Source organism: Chiloscyllium punctatum, chromosome 11 (assembly GCF_047496795.1).
Source record: "Chiloscyllium punctatum isolate Juve2018m chromosome 11, sChiPun1.3, whole genome shotgun sequence".
Classification (NCBI taxonomy): Eukaryota; Metazoa; Chordata; class Chondrichthyes; order Orectolobiformes; family Hemiscylliidae; genus Chiloscyllium; species Chiloscyllium punctatum.
Window position 1 is genome coordinate 44683430 of NC_092749.1, and position 6014 is coordinate 44689443.

A 6014-nucleotide genomic window follows, 5' to 3' on the forward strand; every position below is an offset into this window, starting at 1 on the left:
TTCGGGAGAGGTGAGGAAGTTCTGAAGAAAGGTCACTGGACCAAAAACCATTTACACTGCTTTCTCACTTTGTTTGTCCTTGAGCTGTAAGCAATGTGGCAAATACAAGACAAAGATAAAGTGGTCTTCTAGGTCCAAGCAATATCTTCACAGATCCTGTGTTCCTGCCAAATTCTCACCATCGAAAATACTATCAGATCAGAGACATGACTACTTCATTTAGAACCATTATCATAAGCTTCATAAACATTTGCTCATCCAAAAAAAAAGATAACTTCACTTTTATTTACAAAAACTTGTTTGTAATAGCCAGGGGTACCCATATCAATACAAAGACTGATGCAAGGAAATGTTACTATCTGAAAAATGTGTTGCTAGAAAAGCGCAGGTCAGGCAGTGTCCAAGGAGCAGGAGAATAGACGTTTCAAGCATAAGCCCTTCTTCAGGAATCTGAAGCTTATGCCAGAAACATCAATTCTTCTGCTCCTTGGATGCTGCCTGACCTGCTGTGCTTTTCCAGCAACACATTTTTCAGCTCTGGTCTCCAGCATCTGCAGTCCTCACTTTCTCCAATGTTACTATCTGGCTCCCTTTCACAACTTAAGACAGTGCAATTCTTCACAGATCTGTGTAAAAACAAGTTATTTTTTCCTTTTTTTAAAAAGGAAAGAATTTACACCATCTCTTCACAAAATGTCAGATAATAAAACACACTTATTCCAACCAAATACACACAAAGCAAGAATAAACCACAAAACTGTCCTGTTTACTTTTTTCCCTTCCAAATAACAGACAATTTGTTAGATTCCACAAACACCAGTAACCTGCTTGCACAATACATACGTACTGAAGTGAAGGAGTGCTACTTGGTTCACATAGCTGCTGATTGCTCCAATATGAATTTCTCAATCTTCAAATGTTGATTCTTTACTTTAAAAAGTCCGAGCCCCAGAGGAAAGGCATTTAGTCGATTAACCGAATAAAATAGATTATCCAAACAAAATAATGCCTGCCTGTCTTGTTTGGATAATAGAGGTTCCCCTCTAAACAAACTAAGTCGACTTAATGTAAAAAAACTAAATATAGTGATATGCCCCTACAACAATGAATCTGCTTAATAAACACATGTCTGATTTTAAAAAAACATTCTAAAATGTACCTGTAACTTTTCAGTTTTATCCAAAAGTTGTTTACCAATTGAAAAGAGACCAGCTTTCTTTGCCTTCAGCAGACTTCACCAGTTGATGACAACTGCGGCCAGAGGGTGGCGATATGAAACCTCCACCCAACCTGTTCAAGGCCATATTTAAAAAAACCATATGGCCATTCCACACGGTCAAGTGTTTTCTCTGCATCTAAGGAAATCACCAAGCCCTGAATCTATCGTTACTGACAAACTTGGACCATATTCAGCAACCTAATAAGGGACCTATGACCCCTTAAAGCCTGTCTGGTCCTCTTTAACAATATGGGGCAACACCTTTTCCAATCTTAGTGCCAGGATCTTGGACAAAATCTTGAAATGTGAATTTACTAGAGATGGACCTGTATGAAGCACAATCCTCAGGAACCTTCCCCTTCTTAAGAATTAAAGAAACTATTAGTTTCTCTCAAAAATAGTGGTAGGCATTCATGCATAAGGAGTAATTGTACATCTCCAACATTATCCCTGACGGAATCCCTATAAACCTCACCCAGGAGACCTTCAGGGCCAGGTGCTTTCCCATCTCCTGTATTTCATGAAGTGTCATGGGGTCATTAAGGAGAGAGGGAGAGAGAGACCTGTTCTAAGGTTACCCCTGGGAGGTCCAGGTTCTTAAAAAGTCTCCATTTTAGCCCTCCTGTCCTCAACCTTCAGTTAGATACAATTCAGAATAAAAGCCTCATTAATCTTTTTAGCATAGTATGTAAAGGACCCTGGCGCTGTCTCTAATTGCAGAGATGGTTTGGGGAGCATGCTTTTTCCTAGTCAATTAAGTTCAATACTTCCCTGGCCTATCCCCATATTCGAACAACCTTTATCTAGCAAAAAGGAGGTTCTTTCTTTGCATTGTGTCAGTATTGAATTCAAGGCAGCACGGAGGGCTTTAATCTGCTGTAGCTTAGTCACCAAAAGGCTGTGCAAAATGTGCCACCTCAGCTTTCAACTGCGTCTCAAATAGACACTACTGTTCTCCTGTTGTTCCAGCTAGCAGAATAGGAAATAGCTAATCCCCTAGCAAAGGCGTTCGCAGTCTCCCATAGAATGGATGGATGGACTACTAGCTGTGCCCGAGTTGATAGTCAAGAATTCCCAAAACCCCTTCAAAACGTATTCCACAAATTTGGAATCCTTCAGAAGAAAAAAAGGGTCTAAAAGCTGCAAACCTAGCCCCTCACTCTTGGCCTTAACCTCCAAGTGTACCACCGCATGATCAGAGATCACTATATTCCCAATTTTACAACCCATAATAGAATCCAGAAGGGCAGAGGGAGCCAGAAAGAGGTCAATTCTCGTATGACATTTGTCGGTTTGAAAAAAAACTAGGTGAAGCCCCTGCCGGTAGGGTGAAGACATCTCCAAATGTCCACTAGACCCAATTCATTGCATAAGTCAGCCATCTGCTTGGCCTGCAAAGAAATAGTTGGGGGCCCACTAGGCATCCTGTCCACTGTTAGATCCAAAAGACAATTAAAATCCACCCCTTATAATAATGTGCCGTGTTCCAAAAGCACTCAGCTTAGAGAAAACACTAATCAAAAGTTTGAGGGGATGTGTGAGAGGACAGTAGACATTTAAAATGCCATTATCTTCCCCATGTATCAGGGCTTTTAAGTATCACAAACTGTCCCTGCTCATCTTTCACCTGCTCGAATAAATGTGAACAGAAGATTTTTCTGGATAAATACAACCACTCCCCTACTTTTAATAGTAAAGGATGAAAAGAATACCTGGTCACAACCCCCCTGTGTAATTTCAGGTGTTCCCCATCAATATGGGTTTCCTGCAACAAAGCAATATCAACCTTTTCTCTCAAGGCTAGCAAGCACTTTTTTCCTTTTAACAGGCGAATGACTTCCCTTAATGTTCCAGGTGCACCATTTAACAAGATACTTAGCCATATCCCCTTTCAGGGACCACGAACCCTGCTTACAAAGTGACGAGCACAAGTAAATCAGTTGAATTATATATACACAAAAACTACTCAACTATAAAAAATGAGTATTACTACCAAAAAACTACAAACAAACAAATATAAAAACCTTGAATGGAAGGTTCTTCCCCCTGCCCATAGGGGGCACTCACCCTACCCATCCCTTCCTTCAAACTCAGACTGTGCCCCAGCCTTAGGCCAGCAAAAACAAAACAAGATGATCCTTAAGTCAACAGGGGGAAAAAAAACAAGTCAGAATGAGCACTCCACCCATTCCTGGGATCATGTCACCCTACTTGTGACTAAAAAAGAGAAACAGAACAAACCCAAGAAGGGGGAGACAACAGAACATCCAAAAAATTTCCCATCAGGAATTATTCTGATATTTCTTCTTTTTTGGAAAGGAGGAGAAATTAAGGGAGAAAGAAAGGAAAGGAATAAAACAAAGGGATAACCTGGGGGAAGTAGGAAAAAAAGAATAAACTTTAAACAGTATTCTTCAGGCCAGTCTGTCTATTTTTAAAAAAAAAGTGTCTACAAAAGTTTAGCTTTATCCACTGAGTCAAATGTCTAAATGGAGCACTGTGGGCTATCTCATGGAGTACTGAATGCCCAGATTCCTCAGCCTCTAACTTCATCGAAAGACTTCCTCTTTCGAATTAAAGCTGTCAAGAAATCCTGGAAAAACAGGATTTTTGACCCCTTGTACAGCAGTGCCTGATCATTTCCCAGTAATCTAGAAGCCATCACTTTTTGTTTGTCCTTGAGTGGACGTGCACTAGGACTGGGCGGGGGCTCCGGACAGGCCCTGACTTGTGCACTGTAATCCGATAAGCCCTTTCAGTCTGCCACCTGCTGGACTCAATGTGAAGGCCCCAAAAACTTCAGCAGCCAGCTTTCAAAGAAGCTGACTGGCTGCTCACCTTTGGAGAGCGAGACAATTCTGAGATTTATCCTCCGAACTCTATTTAAGACTCACAGGCCCACGCCTCTTGCTGTAGCACCTGGATCTGACTCAATGAGGACTCCATCGCAGCTTCGGAGGCCTTAGTTTGACCCTCCACCTCCTCCAGCCACTCCCAGACGCCCTGGATCTCCTGTTCATGCTTCTGTAGCATGGACGAGATAGATTGGACCTGGGCATTAATCTCCCCACGGATCACCTCAATTACAGCCCCAACTTTCAAGGTAGGTCTCAATCACTGCAGCCAATTCCTGTGAGTTTGTCAGATCCAGGGCAGGGGGAAATTCAGGAGAAGCTGCTGAAGTCTCTGGTGGAAGGTGCTGGAGGAGAGTGTCCTCCCTGCTGCTGTTTACTCAATCTTTTCCCTCTGGCATCCTTCCCACTCCCAAATGTTCTGTAAGGTTTTAAACTAATCATTCCACTACACAAGTTGGCCGGGGATGGCAAAAAAAAAACACACACTAGTATGCCTTGGCTCTTAGGCAGAACTGTCCACAGCAGTTTTACAGAATCACCACCATCTTGCTGAGTCCCCAGTGAATTGTTTAATTGTCCACCACCATTCACAACTGGATGTGATTGCAGAGCTTAGATCTGATCTTTCAATTGTGGGATCGCTTCGCTTTGTCCATCAGTTGCTGCTTATGCTGTTTGGCATACATGTAGTCCTGTTTGGTAGCTTCACCAGGTTGACACCTCAACTTCAGATATGCCCAGTGCTGCTCTTGGCATGTATCTGCTGATGAATCAGTATTTCTCAATGTTGAACAACACTTTAGAGGAAGCACTGACAAAAATGCCCCCTGGGTGGGGGATTTCAAGATCTACTGATGGTGGCTCAGCAGCGGTACTACTGTGAGCAGGTCAGGTCCGAAAGGACACCACTCCTCGTCTGTTCCTTGCCACCTGCCACAGACCCAGTCTAGGAGCGGTGTCCTTTCGGACCTGACCTGCTCACAGTAGTACTGCTGCTGAGCCACCAGTAGTAGATATCGAAATCCCCCACCCAGGGGGCATTTTGTGCCTTTGCTATCCTCAGTGCTTCCTCTAAAGTGTTGTTCAACATTGAGAAATACCGATTCATCAGCTGTTACAGTACAGTACATGGTAATCAGTAAGAGGTTTTGTTGCCTATGAGACCTCATGGGGTCTGAAGTCAATGTTGAGGAAGCCCAAAGCAACTCCCTCCCAACTGTACACCACTGCTGTCACTTCTACTGGGTCTGTCCTACTGGAGAGACAGGACAGTTGGTAAGATATGATTCCATGAGTGGAACTGTCAGCCTGCTACTTAGCTAGTCTGGGAGACAATTCTCCCAATTTTGGCACTAGCCGCCAAAGAAGAGAGATGGGCTTTGCAAGGTCAACAGGGCTGTTTCTGCAGTAGTCTTTTCTGGTGCCTAGGTCAGTACTAGGTTATGCATCCAGTTTCACCTCAGACTTATAGCAATTGGTACAACTGAATGGCTTGCTAGGCCATTTTAGAGGGCAATTGAGAGTCCGCCACATTGTGGATTCAAATTAAATATAGGCCTAACCAGGTGAGGATGGTACATTTCCTTCCCTGAAGGCTATTAGTTAACCATTGCAATTTTCCAACAAACAATAGTTTCATGGTGATCAGTAGATTCTTAATTTCAGATTTTTAAATAGAATTCAAATTCCACCATCTGCTGTGGCAGGATTTGAACTCAGGTCCCCAGAAGTTGAGTTTCTGGATTAAAAATAATACAGCCAATGCCTAACCTATGTACTATTGAATTTGCAGATATAGTAAGTGACTTTTTTTTAAAATGATGGTTTAGCCTGTGGGCAGGCAACTATGTTCAAATTCTCTTGATTTATGCAATATTGTAAGTGCAACATAATTCCAACTGAGACAGGCCTTGACCAAAAGCGACTGTGCTCAAAAGACT